At 48.3% G+C, this 23,743-nt stretch overlaps 1 protein-coding gene across 6 annotated transcripts in view; it reads right to left on the bottom strand.

Moving 5' to 3' along the window:
- The window catches only part of LOC147103079 (thyroid hormone receptor-associated protein 3-like), a 152,172-nt gene extending 129,605 nt beyond the window's left edge, over positions 1-22,567 (bottom strand). For 5 of the 6 annotated variants that reach the window (XM_085962378.1, XM_085962386.1, XM_085962385.1 and 2 more), the window contains exons 1-2: positions 22,464-22,567; positions 6,666-6,720 (exon numbers count right to left, since the gene is read on the bottom strand). The gene's annotated coding sequence lies outside the window, so the exon portion shown is untranslated. Of the gene's footprint in view, positions 1-6,665; positions 6,721-15,046; positions 15,088-22,463 lie in introns of all 6 variants that reach the window. The other variant, XM_085962379.1, reaches the window with a different exon arrangement.
- Between the last annotated feature and the right edge of the window lie 1,176 nt (positions 22,568-23,743).

Genomic DNA, 23,743 nt, shown 5'->3' with positions numbered 1-23,743 from the left:
TGAAATGTGTTCTAGAAATGTAAGCACTTTCTTTAAGTCATCAGCAAATTCCACAACAGTTGCATTTGTTTTTTTTTTTTTTTAAAAAGCTTTACGACAGGGAAAACATATGTAGTGAAAAGGGGAAGGGTTTTTTGCAGTGTGTTCACGATAGCTTTCTCAGTCATTATGTTGCCAGTCAATGGGAAGCAGTGTATGACCTGGTTCTGGGAAAGTAAGCATCCAAAAATAGAGTAGCATTTGGGAAACAGCGAGCAGTCTAGTTACACTCCGTAAAAGAATGGAAAAGAAAAAGGACGGGGTACCTTGAAAAAAAAAATTGAAGCAAGATGGGACCCAAGGACAAACTGGCAACTCGAGCCACAGAAGGTGAAGAATACAAATCAAGTAATCACGCAAGGAAAAAAGTGAATGCATCGAAGGATGTGATGAGAATTTTTCATCAAATTGGAAACTTGGGAGTCTCATCTCCATAGTAAGAACGCCTTCCATCACAGTGTGGCACGAGCACTGTGCCAATTGGAAGAAATCAGGGACAGATATAACAGCCCAAAACTGGGTTTTCGTGAGGCACTGTGGGCCATCAGCAGCAGATTTGTCTACCACCACAATCTGTAACCTGATGGCCCGGCACATCTCTCATTCCTCCATCACTATCAGTTGAGTAGGAAAGTACAGAAGGGTGCGCCAGAATCAGCACCAGGCATATTCTAGAGTGGGAGATTAACCTACTGAAGCTATCACTCAGGGATACACAACAGAAGTAGCTAGCTATAGACATAACTAAGCGATCCTACAACCAACAGCAAAGCTCTATAGCCCTACCACATCCAGTCAAGAATGGTGGTGGTCAACCTGGCAACTAATGGGAGCCAGAGGCACCATGGACATCCCTATCCTCAACTGTGGCAGAGCCCAGTATGTTAGTGTAAGAGGCAAGGCCGAAATATTTGCAAACGCCTTCAACCAATAGTATTGAGTTGATGATTAGCTAAATGCACTGGACACAGTGAATCCAGTCTTAGTGGTTCTTTTCAATAACTTTTAATGGAGTCACTGATGGATTATTACATGGGCAACAACTCCATGGAGCCCCTCTTAGCTGCTTCATGTGGAATAGGCACTGGGGGCTACAGGGCCACCCTCAAGTTATACGTCTCTCTTTACTTTGATTTTTTTTTGGATGTTCAAGCAAACTCATTTGAAGAACAAATGGATTCTTTTCAACAACCTGATATCATATAATCAAAGAATGGTTACAGCACAGGAGGCCGCCATTCAGCCCGTTGAGCTTGTGCCAGCCCTCTGCAAGAGCACTTCAGCTAGTCCCACTCCCCTGTCCTTTCCCTGTAGCTCTGCAATTTTTTTTCCTTCAGGTACATTTCCAATTCCCTTTTGAAAGTCACGATTGAATCTGCCTCTACCACCCTTTCAGGCCGTGCATTCCAGATCCTAACCACTCGCTGCATAAAAAAGTTTTTCCTCATGTCGCCTTTGGTTCTTTTGCCAATCACCTTAACTCTGTGCCCTCTGGTTCTCGACCCTTCTGCCAATGGGAACAGTCTGTCTCTATCTTCTGTCTAGAAACCTCATGATTTTGAACACCTCGATCAAATCTCCTCTCAACCTTCTCTGCTCGAAGGAGAACAACCCCAGCTTCTCTAGACTATCCACATAACTTAAAGTCCCTCATCCCTAGAATCATTCTCGTAAATCTTTTCTACACCCTCTCTAAGGCCTTCACATCTTTCCTAAAGTGCGGTGCCCAGAATTGGACAAAATACTCCAGTTGAGGTCGAACCAGTGTTTTATAAAGGTTCATCATAACTTCCTTGCTTTTGAACTCTCTGCCTCTATTTATGAAGCCCAGTATCCCATATGCTTTTTTAACCGCAACCAAATATTGATCATTTCTAAAGTGGATAAGGAGTAAACAGCTGTCTCGGGCTATCTGAAAACCTGTTTGCTTTTGAAACCATTCTTAATGTCCGAAGACAATCTATAAATAAAATACCCATCGTCTTCCAAAGGATCAACAATTGGATTAACTTTAGTTCAAAAGCCAGAGGCTCCAGCCCAGGCCTCAAGTAATCTTCTGACAGAGAAACGCAAACTCTTTTAAGTCACGTTACTGTCTATCTAAAGCAACATTACAAAAAATGTTCCTGTTTGAGGTACGGTGGATCTCTGGCTTCCACTACACAGGTCAGAGAAAGATCACTATCAGAGTATTTGCTTTTTCGAATAGCCTGTCCAGGAGAGTCTCCTCAGATAAGGGGAGTCTTGGACTGTGCATTTGGAAGGAGGGTTCGCCTGTTAACTGAACTTTGGAATTCAGTACGCATGAGGACCGAGGATCCTGTAGCATGAAGGACTAGTAATCATTTAGAATAGAGGTAATAAGTGAGAGCACACGCAAGCCCCAGGCTGCAATCTACTCATGTTCCTGTTTGTACAGTGATCACACAGGAGAAAACAGCTGATTCCCACTTGCTTGATCCAGTCGTGAGCATTTAGTACAACTGGAGGCCTGCAACAGTCTTAGCAAAGAGGTTCAAATCTGATCCTGTCCATCAGATCCCCACCCATACTCCCTCAAGAGGGGTGGCCACTCAGCTTTTGGGATTCCCTCCTTTACCCCGACACCCCAACTATTTAAAAATGAGAACCAGGTTACGACAGAAAAGTGACAAGCACCACCCCACCTGGGTAAATGAACACCCCTCCTTAAAGCGGCTAGTTCGTCCTTTAAAACAAAGCAAGGCTAACCCCTCTCCATGAAGCACGTCTTTCGACCTGCATAGAGTAACTCTAGGAAGGCAACGAGGCAAGAGAAGATTAGGTATTCAATACATTAAGCAGTTTACCTACAAATACAGGTTGTGTTTGAGGTAGTGTTTGTCAGGAACAAACGTACTTCCACTGGATCCATTTGTTTCTAAACCTCGACCACATTATAGAAAATCAGAAACTGGGATCTCCTGCACTTCCCATTTTGGTTAGATTAGGAAGTTATGCAGACTACAAAAAAAAAGGCAAATGACATTATGGGTTTTACACCTAGGGGGATTAAATACAAATGCAAAACATTGGGCAGGCCACAGTTGCAGTATTAAGAGCAGCTTTGGATGTTCCATTATAGAAAATAAATTCGTCGTGGAAAGGATACAAAGATTCACTGGATTACCAGGAATTAGAGGTTGGAGAGGATTCAAAAATTGAAAGATTAAGGGTGGGAATCTAACAAAAGTTTTCAAAATTCTAAAGGTTTTCCAAGGAAAGAGTGTATCCACAGGTTGGTGGATTGGTAACGAGGGGCAATAAACTCAGGATTATCACTGCAAGAACAAAGGGGAAAACTAGAAGAATTTCGTTCCATAAAAGGGTTATAATATGGCACGCTTTTCCACAATGGCTTCTGAGGCAGCGGCTAGATCATTTAAAAGGGAATTGGATATTTATTTGAAAAGAATATAAAATTATAGGGTGAAAGGGCAGGAAAACAGGATTAGCATGGATAGCGCCAATTGATGAGCTAGCACCTGCATGATGGGCCGAATGGCCTCCTCTGCACTGTAATTGATTCGATGCATGGGGATGGAATCACACAGGCGATCCAAGGAGGAAACAGCTGTGTGCTTCAGGACCCATACAGAATTGACTGTCTAATGGCAAGCTCAGATCGACCGGCATCTTATCCTCAAAGTGCCCCAGCTTTTAGCCAGGCAACCTGCACATTCAGACAGTGCATTGCCCACTCAATTCTCCACATAACCCCAAACCAAACAAGGATTGGGAAAGACCACCCAGATATGGTACAGCCTTTTTACACCGATGAGTCGCACCCCAGTCATACATTTTCCTTGGAGAACCACAAATAAACGGAGAAAACCCAGAGGCCAATTTAGGGAAAACTCTAGGAAATTCCCCTCAGACCTCCAACGGCGAGCGAGCGAGCTAACTCCTGGAGACTGCAGTAACTCCTGAGCATCTGAAAGAGGGCTTCTCACCCACCCCACACAAGGAGCAAGGAAACTATTACATTAAAATAGAAGAGGAATCCACATTACTCTGACAAACCCTGTGGCCAGGCCTCCCTCACAGCCACTCCAGAGTAAAAGTGGGGAGGGGGGGGGGGGGGGGGGGGGGCAAGAAAAATCTCTTAGCAGACATCACTCGATTCAGAGAGCTATGAATTGGCATTCTGAACACATTGCCCAGTATCAGTGCCAGCAGACAGCTCTAGTTTTGCAACAAACCCCAATTAAATTCTTGAGGGTCTAGCAATGTTGACAGACATTCCCAACTGCTTCAATGTGGAGAGGTTTAACTCGGCATCGTAAGAGTCCACTTGGCCAAAAATCTCTGGATTGGAAACAAGACAAGCTTTCCAAGTGGCTCAATTGGTGAGTGCGCTGTCGGTATGGGACAGCGCACTAACCGGGTTCAAGTCCCGGCCTGTGATTCATTGGTTGATCTAAACTGGGACAGCAGCTAGGGCTCTACAAATGGCCTCCGGGTCCCACAGCTATTCCTGAGGGCAGGAAATGGCTCGTCTGTAATGTTGTTGACAATCAAGACAGTCTGTCAACACTCGCCATCTGGGCTCACCCTTCAGGAGTGGGCGCTGGGTGAAGTATGGTTGGTGTCAGTGCAATCATACTCCAGCAACAGTCAGCCCCTGCAGGAGAGAGGAGAGAAAGTGGAATTAAAAAGAGCAGGCCCTTTGACAGCTTTCCAACTTGAATTTTCAACTTTAAAAAGAATGCAAGAATCTGGCTTGGTGCAAACCATAGAGTGTATCGCAGGTACAACAGACCTTGATACTCGGACTCAACCTCACAGAATATGCTTTGTTCAGGATGGGGGTTTTTTTATGCATTAATTAGAAAGCTCTTCAGAAACTTTGGGAGTTTCCATTTAATTTTGCCAAAACATCACGCAACTGCATCCTGAAACTTTATGGTAAATAGCTCAGTCTTGACAGCAGTACCGAGCTCCTCATAGTATGCTCACCCACTCAACATCCTCACCACAAGCCAAACAAACAGACAGACAGACATACTGTCTTTAGTTGGCCATCACTAAACATGCATTCCTGGTAAAGTGCAGATTGCGATGTCCACCTCACAATCACACTGTGTTCATTCAGAAACTGACCAAACTTCAAAGTGAGGAACGACCGACCAACTTCCCCACCAAACACAATGGCCAGGAAATGATGTCCATGTCCAGAGGAAACAGCGGAAGTAGAGCTACTCCCAGTCAACACAGCTCTGGCAACGACCCTGGTCCCAGAGTGGGGAAAAGAGAGAGGAAGTGGTGGTCACCAGCCAGTGGAGATTTACACCCCAGTGGCTGTTCAAGATCAGGTAGCCAGGCTGAACATCCACTCCCAAGGAAATATGTGGGGTTTCCAAGATGAGCAATAAACGGTCACTCTCACTCAGATGTGGAAAAAGCACATGCTGTAACAGGTGAAGTACTGAGGCAAGGGTAAAGGCACCTTGCTGGCAGAGAGAGCTTTGCTGTGGATCTAACCCATGTTGTACCTGACGTGGAGTGTTTGATGGGACAGTGTAGAGGGAGCTTTACTCTGTATCTAACCCGTGCTGTACCTGACGTGGAGTGTTTGATGGGACAGTGTAGAGGGAGCTTTACTCTGTATCTAACCCGTGCTGTACCTGACGTGGAGTGTTTGATGGGACAGTGTAGAGGGAGCTTTACTCTGTATCTAACCCGTGCTGTACCTGCCCTGGGAGTGTGTGATGGGACAGTGTAGAGAGCTTTACTCTGTATCGAGGGAGCTTTACTCTGTATCTAACCCGTGCTGTACCTGCCCTGGGAGTATTTGATGGGACAGTGTAGAGAGAGCTTTACTCTGTATCGAGGGAGCTTTACTCTGTATCTAACCCGTGCTGTACCTGCCCTGGGAGTGTTTGATGGGACAGTGCAGAGGGAGCTTTACTCTGTACCTAACCCGTGCTGCAACAGCCTTCGGAATGCTTTATACTGACATTTGTGGGAAAAAACAGAAATAGTTCCATTTTAAAGCTAACAGCCCGTCACTGTGATATGAACAAGAGCTGTTTTGGAGCTCCCAAACCCATGAAACCACACTGCAGGCTGTGCAAACCACATTCCTGGCCTGCCCTTCCATTCTGTTTTCACTGGTTCTGTTTCAAAGTGAGTAATAAGAGACACAAACTACTGCAACTAAACCACCAATCTGAATTGAAGTTACATCACGTGTAAGGTAACTGAATATTACAAGTAGCTTGTGTATATTATAAACAACAAGGGTTCAATAATGAACTGCAAGAGTGACGATTAGGATTCCTTCCACCGTCATGTTCATTCCTCGAAGCACATTCCTATTCATCAGAATATTTAAGAGTACAGACTGAGGAGGGGAACAAGTTGTAGCCACAGAGAGACAGAAAGATGAACCCAACACGTTACTCAGTTTACTTCACCAAGTGGATCCCGATACACCAGCGATCCGGGCAAACAGCAGCTGGTGGGGATCTGCAAACAGCATTCCTTGCGGGGAAGCGAGAGTTTCCTAACGATGGGTGGACTCTCCAGCATCCTGATGTTGATCCGTCCCCCACATCCCCGGAGGCAATCACTAACACTAATATTTAGGATTGACAGCTGCTTACCTGCCAGCAAGTAGTTACCAAGTAACCGGGCTCAACCTCAGTACGCCACAGCAACCTGCCAAAAGAACACAAGTTCATAATCAGTGACACGGGGGTAGCAGCAAGACACAGCAAACGACACAATCAGGCACTGCAGAGCAGGGGAGCGGAGTGGGGCTGCTCTCAAACACAGAGTTGCACCGTCAGCTTGGCTCAGTTGGTAGCAATCTGCCTCGGAGTCAGAAGGTTGTGGGCAATGTTCCCTCTAATTTTGGGGGGGAACGCGGCCCCTTTAATGGGCTCCGCCGCCTACTCAAAATACCACGCATGCGCGGTTTTTCTTTTTAAAAGCCGGCAGTAAAGGACCTTCAGAGAGCTGCGCTGCCTCACAGCTTGAAGCGAACACTGGTTGTGGGGTCAAGCCCCACTCCAGCACATAATCTAGGCTGACACTTCAGTGTAGTACTGAGGGAGGGCTGCCAATGTTCCTCTTAAGGTGCGCGGCAGCACGCCAATCGGGAGTTTCCACACAGGCTGCTCACCAGCTGCTGCCGCTGGAAAAGATACCGTGCATGCGTGGCCATGCAGCAAATTTAAAGGGATCACGCAGCAAAAAAAAAAAGGGAATATTGAGTGCTGCACTGTTGAAGGTGCTGTCATTGGCACTGAATGTAAAGCCAATGTTCCGGTGGATATAAAAGATTCCAAGGCATATCCAAAGTAGAGAAAGGGAGTTCTCCTAGGGTCCTGGTCAATATTCATCTCTGAACCAACACCTAAAAGAGATTATCTGGCCATTGTATCATTGCTGTTTATGGGACCTCGCTGTGCGCAAATTGGCTGCCGCGTTTCCTACATTAGTGACTATACTTCAGAAGTATTTCATTGGCTGTAAAGCGCTTTGGGACGTTCCGAGGTCGTGAAAGGCGCTATAGAAATGAAAGTTGGTTCTTCTTTCTTCAATGCTCGCGGTACAATGGGCAAGAATGGAGCCAGGAGGGCAGTACCAGAGGCAGGCTGTGGAGGGGAGGCATCGGATGAGGATACAGCGCTGAGGGCAGCAGAGAAGTGGAAGTGAACAAGCATGAAGATGGACAATAAGGCACAGGTTGACTGGTCACTTGTCTCATTGGCATTTGTGAGCCTTTGCTGTGTGGAAATTGGTTGCGCATTTACCTGTGCAAGAACAGTGACTGTGATTCACTAAGGGACTCAAGGTATGAAAGGAGCTATATAATACAAGTACTTTCTTACTTATAGTTGGGGGGGGGGGCGGAAGATGGGGAACCACTCAGAAGTTGTAAACAGTTCAGGTGGGCTTACGGGAGGCAAAGTGTCTGAAATATTAAGACAGTGGGGGGGAAATTCGGTTGATCTGCGCCTCCCGTTAGAACGCGGCACAAAGCAACCAGCGCCCGGAGGCAACGCCACCAACGCCTCCCGCGAAATTCAGTGGGAGGTTAGCGGCAGCGATAACCGTTAATGCCCCGCCGGCGATGACGTCATTGCCGCACCCCGCTCTGGCTGCGATCTTCGGCAGCATCCCCTGACTTACGGCCGGACGCTATGTCCGACAGGGTCAGAGGGGCCGACCTGCGGCCAGGGCGGCGCAAATTAAAGGGAAGGTGCCGGGTGCCCATTTTTGTTGCTGGCCGCCTGCCAACACCCGCCCTCTGCCATCCCTTGCCTTCTGTGCAGCCCCCCCATGGAGTGCCGGCTGTGCTCTATGAGCCCGGCACTTCTCGAGTGCTGGGCTCTTTTGCCGGCACTCTGATCCCTGGATTCCCAGCTGGGCCCCGGGCCATGCTGCGCTAAAAGTAGCGCCCCGGCTAAGTTAGCTCCCCAAAGGGGGCACGACCGGGTTTCCCCCCCGGATCAGTACAATATCCAGGGACAGTGCTGTCCCTGAGCTTGTTTCATATCGATACCAATACACATCCAAAGAAGAATCACAACCAAACATATTGTGCGCAATACTGAACTCATTATCACTTCAGCTTGCTGTCAGCACTGAGTGACGGACCTGCTCCACAAGCACTTCAGCCGTGTGTAATACAGCTCCTAAAAGCTCCCTCCAGACTCAGACTATGTTTAGAAGGACAGAATGTATAATTGTAGTACTGGGCGTTTCACATTTCAAATGAGCACACTGAAATGTCGCACACCTATTACATTTCACTGAAATCCCAGCGACAGTGGGGTAAGCCTGAGAGATGTTCAGACAGTGGGCGAGAAGCTGTTGCTTCACATTCTCTCCACATTCACCCCTAATTCGAAGCTATTAATCTCACTCCCAAAAAGGGGTGATTATAGCCAACCGGGATTTATAATGCAGATTTTATCCAAACTTTCCATGATTCTACTCCGCGAGTTGAGAATCTAAAGAAATTTGGTATTTCTGTTCTTCTCCCACCGATAAAACCCTTCCTCTCATTTGTCTCCTCCCCCCCTGAAGGTGCTGGCTCACAGTGGGTGCAGTGCCACCAGCACCAACAGCTCTCCAGTACATCGCCCAATGGGCCAGTCACCGTAAGCGAGCTTCAAAGTACGAGTCCCCAGGTGTAAGCGCGGGAAGCAGGCGCGGTCTTTCCCCTGGCCGCCCGATCCATTCCGTGAAAAAACAAAATATTGCGGACGCTGGAAACCTAAAATACAAACAGAAAATGCTGGAAATACTCAGCAAGTCAGGCAGCATCTGTGGCGAGAGAAAAATCAGAAAGGTAATAGACCCGAAACATTAACTCGGTTTCTCTCTCCACACATGCAGAAAGCCTCCCTGCAACACACTATTTATTTTAAAAATGAAACTCCCTCCCTGCCCCCAAACACCCAGAATTTTCTCCCCTCCACACCCTAAGGCTCACACTCTCAGTGGGGTTACAGACCCACAGACACCAACAGCCCCCCCCCCCCCCCAGTCTCTCTCACTCTCTGTGGGGTTACAGACCCACAGACACCAACAGCCCCCCCCAGTCTCTCTCACTCTCGGTGGGGTTACAGACCCACAGACACCAACAGCCCCCCCAGTCTCTCTCACTCTCGGTGGGGTTACAGACCCACAGACACCAACAGCCCCCCCAGTCTCTCTCACTCTCGGTAGGGTTACAGACCCACAGACACCAACAGCCCCCCCAGTCTCTCACACAAGAGGCCACTTTTCAGATAGCAAGGCCAAGGTTTTGAGCCCCCTTTGATTGCGGGTGGGAGGCAGCTCCAGCAGTAAAGACTTTGCAGCACCCCCCCCCCCCCAACCATGATTCATTGACATACAAGAGACAGCTCCATCAGCGAGGCTCTCCAATCTGAGGCCAGCAACCTTCTGCAGCTGGCCATTGGGGAAAGGGAGAAAGGTGACCAGCGAGCTGCCCTTTAAATAAAATTTGGGTAGAACTTCCCCGTGGCTGCTTGAGCCTGTGCTCAGGTCATAGAGTCAGAGTTTTACACCATAGAAAGAGGCCCTTCAGCCCATCGTGTCCGCGCCGGCCATCAAGCCCTATCTATTCTAATACCATTTTCCAGCACTTGGTCCGTAGCCTTGTATGCTATGGCGTTTCAAGTGCTCATCTAAATGCTTCTTGACTGTTGTGAGGGTTCCTGCCTCTACCACCCTTTCAGGCAGTGAGTTCCAGATTCCAACCACCCTCTGGGTGAAAAGGTTTTTCCTCAAATCCCCTCTAAACCTCCTGCCCCTTACCTTGAATCTATGCCCCCTTGTTATTGACCCCTCTACTAAGGGGAAAAGTTCCTTTATGCTGGGCGCTTGCAAAGGGTCATCGTCTGTATTTCCCCGAAACCCCATCCGCTGACCTTTAAACACTGGACACCGGAACCCAACAGAGAGCTCCTGTGCCCAGAGTTTGAAGAGTGCAAATGGCAGCTGCATCCATACACCTGTCAGGAACAGGGGAACCAGGCCCGCACCCAGCTCGCTGCAGGCTCTACACCTATGTCAGTTTAATTGACAGAAATCTTGTTGAATTTGTTCATTGTCTGTAACCGGAGTTGAAGAAGTTTTTGGTTAGCAGAGTTCTCTCAGAACTCAGCCTGAAATCACTGCGACCGGAGGGCTGGGGAACATTGGCTTCAGATCACAATACTGCACACATCACAATACTGCACACAGTAATAAAATGTTGCTATTGTCTCGGACACTGTTATTGTAAACATGCAGGAACGCACAGAACCAGCGATCTTGAAGTCAGCTGCAATTCTTCTCATGGCTTCTCCACAGCGGCAAAGGTTAATATGGGGGTGGGGGGGGGGGGGGGGGAACTAGGAGTGAAACACAGGAGGGCAAACTAGTTACAATAAGGCAGCAGTGGTCAAAGATATCTAGTCAAACCACTTATGCCATAAACAGACAGTATCACAAGTTACAAGAGACCATGGCCAACAGATCCATCAATCATCCAATGCAACACTATATAGGGTCAGCAGAGAACGGGAGCGGTATTATTTTGATACACAAATTTGGCACAGACTCGACTAATTAACACATACACGAGGGAGATGGGAACAGAGGGATGTGTGGACAGGGTGCATAGAGGTAGTTAAAGTGAGAGGAGGCTCGTGTGGAGTATAAACATAGCAGAGACCAGTTGGGCCGCATGGTCTGTTTCTGTGCTGAAGATCTTATGTAATACAAGAAAAAGTCAGGGTCCAACAGGCCTGTCCTGTTAAGTTGGAGCCCAACCCTCTCACCACATTAATAACCTTGTAGTAAAGGGACCTTTAAGGAAGAGTGACCATAATAATGATAGAATTTTATATTGAGTTTGAAAGTGATTTAGTTAAATCCAAAATTAGGGTCTTAAATCTAAACAAAGCAAACTACAAAGGTATGAGGGGCGAGTTGGCTACGGTAGATTGGGAAACTACATTAAAATGTATAATGGTAGACAAGCAATGGCTAGCATTTAAAGAATTAATACATAATTTACAACAAATATACATTCCTTTAAGGCACAAAAACCCCACAGGAAAAGTGGTCCACCCGTGGCTAACAAGTTAAAGATAGTATTAGATCAAAGGAAGAGGCTTATAATGTTGCCAAAAACAGTAAGCCTGAGGATTGGGAGGATTTTAGAATTCAGCAAAGGAGGACCAAGAAATTGATCAAGAAAGGGAAAATAGAATACAAGAGTAAACTAGCGAGAGACATAAAAACAGACTGTAAAAACTTCTACAGGTATGTAAAAAGGAAAAGATTAGCGAAAGTAGATGTGGGTCCCTTACAGGCTGAGACAGGAGAAATTATAATGGGGAATAAGGAAATGGCAGAGAAATTAAACAAATATTTTGTGTCTGTCTTCACGGAAGACGGCGCAAAAAACTTCCCGGAAATAGCGGAGAACCAAGGGTCCAACAAGAATGAAGAACTGAAAGAAATTAGTATTAGTAAAAAAAAAAGTACTGGAGAAATTAATGGGACTGAAAGCCGATAAATCCCCTGGACCTGATGGCCTACATCCTCGGGTTTTGAAAGAGGTGGCTACAGATAGTGGATGCATTGGTTGTCATTTTCCAAAATTCCATAGATTCTTGATCGGTTCCTGTGGATTGGAAGGTGACAAATGTAACCCCACTATTTAAGAAAGGAGAGAGAAAACGGGGAACTACAGACCAGTTAGCCTGACATCAGTAGTAGGGAAAATGTTAGAATCTATTATTAAGGATGTGGTAACAGGGCAATTAGAAAATAAGATTGGGCAGAGTCAACATGGATTTATGAAAGGGAAATCGTGTTTGACAAGTCTGTTAAGAGTTTTTTGAGGTTGTAACTAGCAGAATAAATAAGGGAGAATCCAGTGGGTGCAGTGTATTTGAATTTTCAGAAGGCATTCAATAAGGTGCCACATAAGAGGTTATTAAACAAAATTAGGGCTCATGGGATTGGGGGTAATATACTAGCATGGATTGAGGATTGATTAACGGACAGAAAACAGCGAGTAGGAATAAACGGGTCATTTTCAGGTTGACAGGCTGTAACTCATGGGGTACTGCAAGGATCAGTGCTTGGGTCTCAGCTATTCACAATCTACATCAATGATTTAGATGAGGGGACCAAATGTAATCTATCCAAGTTTGCTGATCATACAAAACTGGGTGGGAATGTAAGTTGCAAGGAGGACGACAGAGGCTGCAAGGGGATATAGACAGGCAAGAACATGGCAAATGGAATATAACGCCGAGAAATGTGAAGTTATCCATTTTGGTAGGAAAAATAGAAAAGCAGAGTATTTTTTTAAATGGTGAGAGATTGGGAAAAGTTGGTATTCGTGTCCTTGTACACGAATCACTGAAAGTTAACTTGCAGGTACAGCAAGCAATTAGGAAAGCAAATGGTATGTTGGCCTTTATTACAAGAGGATTTGAGTATAAGAGTAAAGACATCTTACTGTAATTATGTGGTGAGACCACACCTGGAGTAGTGTGTACAGTGTTGGTCTCCTTACCTAAGGAAGGATGTACTTGCCATAGACCCTCTATTCCCTTCTCCCTCATATGCTTATCTAGCTTCCCCTTAAATGCATCCATATTATTTGCCTCAACCACTCCCTGTGGTAGCGAGTTCCACATTCTCACCACTCTCTGGGAAAAGAAGTTTCTTCCAAATTCCCTATTTGATTTCTTGGTGACTATCTTGTATTGATGGCCTCTAGTTATGCTCTTCCCCACAAATGGAAACACTCTGTATCCACTCTATCAAAACCTTTCATAATTTTGAAGGTCTCTATTAGGTCACCCCTCAGCTTTCTCTTTTCAAGAGAAACGAGACCCAGCCTGTTCATCCTTTCCTGATAAGTATAACCTCGCATTTCTGATATTATCCTTATAAATCTTTTTTGTACCCTCTCGAGTGCCTCCATATCATTTTTATAATATGGCGACCAGAACTGTGCACAGTACTCCAAGTGTGGTCTAACCAATACTATTCTACTTTACAGAACTAACGGGAAACTGTTCAACCTCCGTCACCTCCAGTCCAGATCCAAGGTCATCCCATCCTCTGTCGTCAAATTACAGTATGCAGACGACACTTGCATCTGCGCACACTCGGAGGTCGAACTCCAAACCATCATCAACACCTTCACCGAAGTGTACGAGAGCATGGGCCTTACACTAAACATCCGTAAGACAAAGGCCCTCTACCAACCTGCCCCCGCCACACAGTAATGCCCCCCGATTATCAAAATCCACGACGAGGCCTTCGACAACGTGGACCACTTTCCATACCTCGGGAGCCTACTGTCAACAAGGGCAGACGTCAATGAAGAAGTCCAACACCGCCTTCAGTGTGCCAGTGCAGCCTTCGGTCGCCTGAGGAAGAGAGTGTTTGAAGACCAGGACCTCAAACTCAGCACCAAGCTCATGGTCTACAGAGCAGCAGTGATACCCGCCCTGCTGTATGCCTCAGAGACATGGACCATGTACAGCAAAGCACTGGAGAGGTACCACCAACGCTGCCTCCACAAGATCCTGCAAATTCATTGGCAGGTTCGGCGCACCAATGTCAGTGTTCTCGCTCAGGCCAACATCCCCAGCATCGAAGCTTTGACCACGTTCGATCAGCTCCAATGGGCGGGTCACATCGTCCGCATGCCCGATGTGAGACTCCCAAAACAAGCGCTCTACTCGGAGCTCCGACACAGCAAGAGAGCCCCAGGTGGGCAGAGGAAACGCTTCAAGGACACCCTCAAAGCCCCCTCGAAAAAATGCAACATCCCCACCGACATCTGGGAATCCCTGGCCCAAGACCGCACAAAGTAGAGGAGAAGCATCCGGGAAGGCGCCGAACACCTCGAGTCTCTTCGCCGGGAGCAAGCGGAAGCCAAGCGCAGGCAGCGCAAGGAGTACACGTCAACCCAAGCACCCCACCCACCCGCCCCTTCATCCATCGTCTGCCCCACCTGTGACAGAGACTGTAGGTCCCGCATTGGACTCATCAGTCACCGGAGAACTCATTTTTAACGTGGAAGCAAGCCATCCTGTTCTGAGGGGCTGCCTAAGAAGACAACTCCAAGTGTGGTCTAACCAATACCATTCGAATGCTTTGCCAGGATTCGTCCGAGACTCGTCAATTACCACATCTCTCAGAGGCATCTTTAATTGCTCCACGGGCAGTGACTTATTTTGAATTCCGGTGAAAAAGCAGCAGCCATTTTGTACACAGCAAGATCCAAAATACAGCAACAGGGTGAACGACCAGTTACTTTCTTTTTAGTGGGGCTGGTGGAGCGAGGGGGGAATGTCCTTGTTCACTGGGAGAACTCCCTGCTCCTCTTTGAATCCACCTGCGACGGGTCAATAGTCCGCTACCTCCGTTGCTGGGACCCGCCAACAGCAGTGTTAACTTAGAGAAGAATGTGGACATCCTCCCCCCAAAAAATCAGGAGTCCCACCTTAAAACAGACGAAACGTTGAATCTTGCGCCAACACAATTCTGAAAAACAAAGTAAAAATCAGCCGTTCCCGCTTCAAACCAAACCCAGAAACAATCCACAATAAAAACTCAAGAGCTGTAAATCTATTTAAGAAAGCACTGCTGTCCAAACTCCAAACGCTACTGATGATACGTCTGACCCAACAAACCAACCGCAATCAGCATTTACAGGACTACTCAGGGTTAGGTTTGTTTTGGCTGAGGAGCTGAGCAAACTCACCACTCCCCCGCAATCCCTCGCCCAGATACTGATCCACAGGTCGCAGCACAATAGTATCAGATGAGACGTTACACCGAGGCCCTGACTGCCCTCTCAGGTGGATGTAAAAGATCTCACGCCACTATTTTGAAGAAGAGCAAGGGAGTTCTCCCCGGCGTCCCGGACAATATTTATCCCTCAATCAACATCACTAACACAGATTTACTGGTCATTCTCTCTCTGCTCTGTGTGGGAGCTTTCGGTGCACAAATTGGCTGCTGCATTACAAGTGACTGCACTTCAGAAAGACTTCATTGGCTGAAAAGTGCCTGGGGACGTCCCGAGGTCTGAAAGGTGCTTTATAAACGCCTGCTCTTTCTTTACATATTCCACAAGTAGGATTATCTGAGAGGGAAGCTGCAGCGGGAGCAAAGATCCCAGTTGAACCACAAGTACCTCTTAGAGGGATACTGGTGATGTTGCAATGTGTTGTGCCCTGTGCTGTGCCACTCGTGGTCTCTGCCACTGAAATAATAGTGCAGGCAAACCTTAACAAGACCCTTCACCAAATAGGCTAAATACAACTTTGCCTTGTGACAAGAAAATAATTAAAAATGAGGCCAAAAGCAGAAATTAAACTGCACTGTGTCCACTCCCTCCAACTGGTAAAACTTCCACCAGCTCAACAAAACCAAATCCACTCTCTTTTGGCTCCTGGGCTCCATCCAGCAAGCTCCCCGGTTGCCACCTCAAGCCTACCCCAGAGATGTGAAACCTCTGTCAGCTCCACTCCTGGGCGCAGCTTCCTTCGTCACGGTTCATCTTTCTCCAGCAGCACTCACTTCAGCCTCGGAAATATCACTAACACCTGCCCCTACCTCCCCTCGCCATTGAGGCTTAGTCCAAGCTTTCATCACCTCAGCCCCTCCACAAACTACAACTTGCCCAGAACTCTGCTGCCCGTGTCCTCTCTCGCACTCCCCAACCTTACTGAGTTCAGTGGGCTTTCTGTGCCCCAATGGATGCGATTATAAAATCCTCGTCCGCGTATTTAAATCCCTCCACGGCCTCAACCCACCCTACCACTACACACTATACTCTGGGGAGACTCCTCCCTGCTCCACCATTGGAGGCTGTCTCTTCACTCCTCAAAGGGTTAAATTATGGGGACAGGTTGCATAAACTTGGCTTGAAGTCCCTAGCGTATAGTAGGTTGATGGATGATCTGATCAAAGTGTTTAAAATGACAAAAGGGATTAGAAAGGGTAGATACCGAGAGACTATTTCCTCTGGCTGTGGAATCCAGATCAAATGGGACATCTCTTAAAATTAGAGCGAGGCCATTCAGGAGTGAAACACTTTTTCACACCAAGAGTAGTGGAGATCTGGATTTCTCTCCCCCAAAATGGATGCTAGGACAATTGAAGCTTTCAAGACTAAGATCAATAGACTTTTGTTGGGTAAGAGTGCCGAGAGATATGGAGCAAATGGCATTGACGGAACAGGCTCAAGGGGCTGAATGGCGTACTCCTGTTGCTATGCTCCTCTACCAAGGCCACAGGAATCACACTACAGGTACTTATTCCACCTCTTCCCCTACCCTACACCGCCCCCACTCAATGACTTTCAAATGCAGCCTGCAGTGAGGAATTAGGCCTATGCTCAGGCACAACAGTTATGTTCCAAGACTCTGCTACACAGTTAGAATTTACTCTCGTATGAGTACTGCCCTTTTCAAAAATTACTTTGAATCGTTGGCACAGTGCCATAGCGTAAATCACACGTCACCAGGAAAACATGAGGGCCGGAGCGGATTATGCCAACAATTGGAAAGAGCACAGCCTCAACGTGCAACAGCAGCCCTGTTAGATTGAGAGACCTGCTCTTCAGCTTCTTTCCTCTCCCTCCTCTCCAGAAACTGCTGCCTGTGGATAGTGTACACCGCAGTACGGTGCCGTCCTGTCCCACAGCCGTTACTTCACTCATAGTCAATCTTGTTGTGTGAGCATGGGCAGTGTTGGCAACCATGGTTGGGGGGGGGGGGGGCGGCAGAGAGAAAATCAGCCAAACTAGATCATGCCCTCGTCCGATATCCCCGCTGGATCCCGTAATATTGACAATTCTTCATTGTCACTGGGTCAAAATCCTGGAGCTCCCTACCTAACAGCACTGTGGGTGTACCTTCACCACACGGGCTGCGGCGGTTCAAGAAGTTGGCTCACCACCACCTTCTCAAGGGCAAGTAGGGATGGGCAGTAAATGCTGGCCTTGCCAGCGATGCCCACATCCCAAAAATGATTTTTTAAAAAGCTTTCCAGCTGGATGGTAATCAGGAATGTGCACTCGGGTGGAATATCCCCTCCCTAACCCAAGGTCACGGAGACCAATTGTAGCCCCAGGTAACACAGCACAAGCCTGGCATTTGGGGCAAGCCCCTTTTAAAGAAGCACACAGCACCCAACCCGCACCACACAATGGGGAAAAGGCTACTTTGCGGAAGGTGGTGCCCCCTTCGATGATGCGTTTATACAGAACCATTATGAACAAAAGCTGCCCCAGCTCGTGGTACCTCGGATTCCCAGGCAACATGGCACTCTTGAAAAGCCAAGAGTCACAACTTTTGTTTTTTGGCCTCGGCCCTTCCCAGTGGGAATCTTGGCCGAGGGAGGGGGGGGGGGGGGGGTATGCGGGGTGGGGACGTTCTTATGGGCATACACAGCCCCAATGTGAGCAAACTGCCAGCTTGTGAGGTTGAAATGAGGGCTCACGCTCTGTAGTCACTGCTGTGGCTAACTGTAGCGGTTTCGAGTAGCCCACTGCCAGGGCACCACTACGCTTGCCTCATTGTGCGTTACTGTGCCTGGTGGGTTACTGGCGGTGTCATTGCAACGTGTTGCCGTTTCAGTGTGTTGTTCGCCCAAACTCACCCATTACCACCTCTGCGACTGATTCACCAAGGCAGCACATACCTTGCCAGCTCGCAGGACACTCTGCAACACCTCCACCGCCCCGGGGCAGCCCTGCCACCGCTGGCAGTGCGGAGAGCCACCCTGTAAGTTGGCATTGGGAGCGTGAGCCTTGTCCGCTGGTGGCGGGCAAAATGAAGGCCTACAGTTCAGCGGTGCTGGGCATTGGCCACGATCTATAGCCAGAGACCAACAACAGCACATGGGTCATTTCCATGTCTCTGCTGGCACCGCGGAACTCTCAGCGCACGAGGAGCAGAGTCAGTCTGATTGGGGTATAAAGGCTACATGGAATAAACAAGGGCATAGGAAAGGAGCGAATTACAGAGTAATAACATCACACAATATAAAAGTAACAGATAGATCGTTTCTGTTGCACAATGTCTATCTGTGACCCTGAATTCCCGAGAAGTGAATAAACAGCGAAAGGAGTTACTGTTTGGGCAGGAAGTGGAGGCTGTTATATGACCCCAGAGAACAGGTTTGAGGAAGAGGGAAATGCTCATTTTCAGCAATAAAAATTCCAGTTGCAGCTATCGTTTTATACACTTTGCAATCTATTTCAAACTGTGCACAGTACAGGCACCAACCAACGCCGCCGCTACTCCTGAATCTGTCACGCATTCTAACGGGTGCTGAAATTCACATCAGCCCCAACAGAAAACTGGAGGCAAATGCAACAAATGGCTGAAAGGCCACGTCCCAATCACAGTCTGGGCAGGGTCCTTTCTCTCATTATCAATTCTCTGGCCTCCCTGAGGAGGGGGGTGACCCTTCATACCTTACCCAGACGGCCAACGTTCACATGAGTGCTGCTATGTCGGCAGGATATATGATCGATGGGGCAGCACCACTGGCCAATCCTGGCCTCTTGTGCGTCCCCAACTTTTTTCGCGCCACCATTGGCGGCCGTGCCTTCAGCTTTCTGGGCCCCAAGCTCAGGAATTCTCTCCACTACTCCTCCTTAAAACCCATCTCTCTGACCAAGCTTTTGGTCACATATCCTAATGTCTCCTTCTTTGGCTCGGTGTCAATTTTTGTCAGACTGCACTTCTGTGAAGTGCTGTAGAACGTTAGAAGGTGCTATATAAATGTAAGTTATTATAGAAGCATAGAATACAAAAGCAAGAAAGTTACTCTGAACCTTTATAAAACACTAGTTAGGCCTCAGCTGGAGTATTGTGTCCAATTCTGGGCTCCACACTTCAAGGGCCTTAGAGAGGGTGCCGAGGAGATTTACTAGAATGGTGCCAGGGATGCAGGACTTCAGATATGTGGAGAGACTGGAGAAGCTGGTATTGTTCTCCTTAGAGTAGAAACAGTTAAGGGGAGATTTAATGGAGGGGTTCAAAATTACATGGGGTTTTGACAGTTTTTCCCTATCTACTCTGTTTCCACTGGCAGGGGGTCAGTAACCAGGACACAAGTTTAAGATCACTGGCAAAGCAACCAGAGGCGAGATGAGGAGAAAAAAATTTACGCACCAAGTTATGATGATCTGGATTGCACTGCCTAGAAGGCTGGTGATAGCAGATTCAATAGTTACTTTCAAAAGGGAATTGGATATATATTTGAAAAGGAAAATAACTGCAGGGTTATGGAGAAAGGGCAGGGGAGTGGGACTAATTGGATAGCTCTTTCAAAGAGGCGGCACAGGCACAGTGTGCCGAATGGCCGCCTTCTGTGCTAGAAGAGTCTATGGACCAGGGAGAATTCTGATCTGTGCAGCTCACCAGCTGAACTCACTAAGCAATTGGGGAGCTGTGGATCATGGTAACCGGCTACAAGAGATCAAAGGTTAGGAGGGGCCATGGCACAGAACGCTGGTGTTGGGTATTGGAGTAGGTCTACAAAAAGGGTCCCGGAGTAGCGACAGGAGCCTCAAGTTCACAAAGTAACGTGAGCTTGTACCGCCATAAGCCTGACCACGGCCTCCTAGCTATTTTAACACCAGGCACAAAGTAAACAGGCCTGGGGTCCCTTGCACACACTAAGAGGCCCCGTCGAGAAAAGATGAGGCAGAGAAAAATGATCCAGCCAGTCAGCCTGCACCATGGTTAATAGTTAAAAACAAGCAGCTCACACCAACCACATACAGCCAGGCAGGTATGGGATCTCTCGGTCAGGGAAAGGTGCAAAAAGAGGAATGAACTTGAAACAGAGCAGGATGAAGCAGTCGAGCGGGTGCACTAACTGATACAGCACGCATCCCAAAGCATTGCAAAGACCCAAATAATCATTTACTCAATACACAAAGTAACGGCTCGATTCGCAACATAGCAGGAACGCCAAGAGAGGAAACCCCGCCACAGATATAGTCGCACGAGACCCTCACTGAGATACATACTCTTCTACATGGGAAGGCAGAGCGCCTTCAATCCTGAATATCCCCCTCTCTCCTACTCCATCCACAGAACATCTCACTGCTACAGACCCACTCCATTCCTCGCCACCAAAACCCGACAACAGATTTTAAAAATAACTTTACTAACTTGAGAATTAGTGCATAAAATGGCCCCCGCCTCCCCCAAACAGTTTGACACAAACTAACCCCAATACATCAGCAAACTCCTGGTTTGCAGTTTTAATTCTGCAGTTAATAAAAACATTGCCAACCCCAAAGTCAGTCTCCATCCACTGTGCCTAAACATTGGAACAGGAGGAGGCCATTCAGACCCTTGAGCCTGTTCTGCCATTTAACTAAGATTGTGGATGATTTGTACTCTGAAATGACCTGAAACGTTAACCCTGTTTCTCGCTCCACAGATGCTGCCTGGCCTGCTGTTTTTCCAGCGTTTTCTGTTGTTATTTCGGATTTCCAGCATCCACAGTATTTTGCTATTGTACCTCAATGCCGTTGTTCCATATTCCTTGACATCCTTACCTAACACAAATCTATCAATCTCAGTCTTGAAAGTTTCAATTGAATCTTGATCAAATTTCAATTGAATCTATTCCTCTTATATCAATAAAAGTTGATAACAAGGACATAAGAAATAGGAGCAGGAGTAGGCCATTTGGTCCCTCGAGTCTGCTCCACCATTCAATAAGATCATGGCTGATCATCTACCTCAACTCCACAATCCTGCACTATCCCCATATCCCTTGATTCCCTTAATATCCAAAAATCTATCGATCTCTGTCTTGAATACACTCAATGACTGAGCGTCCACAGCCCTCTTGGGTAGAGAATTCCAAAGATTCACCACCCTCTGAGTGAAGAAATTTCTCCTCATCTCAGTCCTAAATGGCCGACCCCTTATTCTGAGACTGTGACCCCTGGTTCTGGACTCCCCAGCCAGACGAAATATCCTCCCTGCATCCATCCTGTCAAGCCCTGTAAGAATTTTGTATGTTTCAATGAGATCACCTCTCATTCTTCTAAACTCGAGAGAATATAGGCCTAGTCTACTCAATCTCTCCTCATAGGACAATCCCCCCATCCCAGGAACCAGTCTGGTGAACCTTCGTTGCACTCCCTCTATGGCAGTATATCCTTCCTTGGTTGATGAAAAATACGCAGCTCTGTTAATGTTTATCAGGTTACACGGCGTGTTAGTTTTCTAGGCTCATCCCAGGAACAGCCCAACCCGGACGAGAGTTGGAACAAATCGCACTGCAAGATCCGGGACAAGCATCTGACCCCAAACACAAACGAAGGATCAGGTGAGGCAGCGGCCGGGATGGGGCTGTGGGCGGGGGAAGAGCAAACCCATCCCCGCCCAGCAACCTGCAGCGGCCCCTGGACAGGAGGCTCGGGGGGGGGCCAGAGCCACCAGGCCAAACACTCCCCTCCCCCACTGACAGGGCCAGTCCCCAAACCCGCTCTTTGTGCCGCTTTCAGCAGCTCGGCTCCTGGGCCCCGAGTGCAGGAGCAGCTCCCCCCACACTGCAGGGTCCAGCGGGGCAGGAGGCCCTCACACACAGGCCCGGGGATCGGGGAACCCTGAGCCCGCTCAAAGCCGTGCACCAGGGCCCGGGGTGGGCGATTGGAAAGCAGGCCCAAAAGCCAGGCCTCAGGCTCCCGGGCCCAGTGGTCAGGGCCGGAGCTCCGATGCGGCCGCCTCAACCAGGAAGCTGCTGTCGAATAATCCTCCGCCCGGGGGGGGGCCTCCTCAGGTAGCGGCCGGGGACCACACCAGCCGGCACCCTCCACCCCCTTCCTCTCCTCAAGCCCCACTCCGAGCCCGCGGGCTAACCGCCGGCCCTACCTCTCCGTGTGCGGCCACTCCGCGTGTCTGCCTCGCACCAGCGCCGCCGTTGCGCTCTGCCATCCACTGCCGCGCTCTGCGCCTGCGCCGCCGCCCGCGGCCCGCCGGGAAACGCAGTCCTTCTCCCAGCACGCCCCGCGGCAGGACTACAACTCCCAGCGAGCCTCGCGCACCCCTGCCTCTGCTGGCTGGTTTGGTTTGGTGGGGTTGGGTTTTGGGTTGTTGGTGTGGGGCTGTGGTCGGGAGGGTGTTTGTGGGATGGTTTTGGGGGGGGGCGGTGAGCACTGAGCTGCTTCCCTGCCTCCCTGCCATCTTCCAGCTCTCCCTGGGCAGTGATGGGGCCACTTGTTCACCTAGTCATAGGTTCAATGTGCTATCACATTATCTATTATTCAGGGTTGGCCCCCCTCCCAGGCTGGAGCCCATCAGAAAGGGTAAAAAAAGAAAAACTTACAATTCTATAGCGCCTTTGATGACATCAGGATGTCCCAAAGCACTTTACAGCCAATGAACTACTTTAGAATTTTTTTTTAAATTTGTTCATGGGATGTGGGCGTCGTTGGCAAGGCCGGCATTTATTGCCCGTCCCTAATTGCCCTCGAGAGGGTGGTGGTGAGCTGCCTTCTTGAACCACAGAGGGCAGTTAAGAGTCAACCACATTGCTGTGGGTCTGGAGTCACATATAGGCCAGACCGGGTAAGGACGGCAGATTTCCTTCCCTAAAGGATATTAGTGAACCAGATGGGTTTTTACGACAATCCAGTAGTTTCATGTGGTTCTTGTTATAATGTAGTACAGAACATCGTGGTCCCATTGGAGCGCAGACACTTCGTGCCCTAACTCTCCAACCAAAAGTGCTCAACTGTGTCCTCACCCTGATTGCGCCCACTAGTGCCCTCCAGCACTGACTCCACAATCTCATCTTCACAAGGCAGACGGGCACAAGCTAGGTTTGCCAGGATTGTTCTGGACATTTCTACGAGGAACCCGGGAGAAAAATCATTGGAGCATTAAAAATCTTTGAACACTTTTGTTTATTAGTTATTAAAATATGGGGGGAAAGGTTGTTTGACTGGCTGAGTAGTTAGAGGCAAGAGGTCATGTGATGAAACATCCAGGAATATGTCCAACCAGAGTTGGCGACCCAAGTACAAGCATCCAGTACAGCGGCATTTCCAGGGCCAGGTTGCTTGCCTGGAACCTTTACCCCAGTGGGACCCACTTACGCCGGCCGGTACACCTCATCTCACTGAACATACCAGCCTCAGTACTACACACGC

The sequence above is a fragment of the Somniosus microcephalus genome, chromosome 20 (genome assembly GCF_052327205.1).
Source record: "Somniosus microcephalus isolate GS21.2 chromosome 20, FLI_Smic_1.0, whole genome shotgun sequence".
NCBI lineage: Eukaryota > Metazoa > Chordata > Chondrichthyes > Squaliformes > Somniosidae > Somniosus > Somniosus microcephalus.
This window is presented reverse-complemented; position numbering and strand designations above follow the sequence as displayed.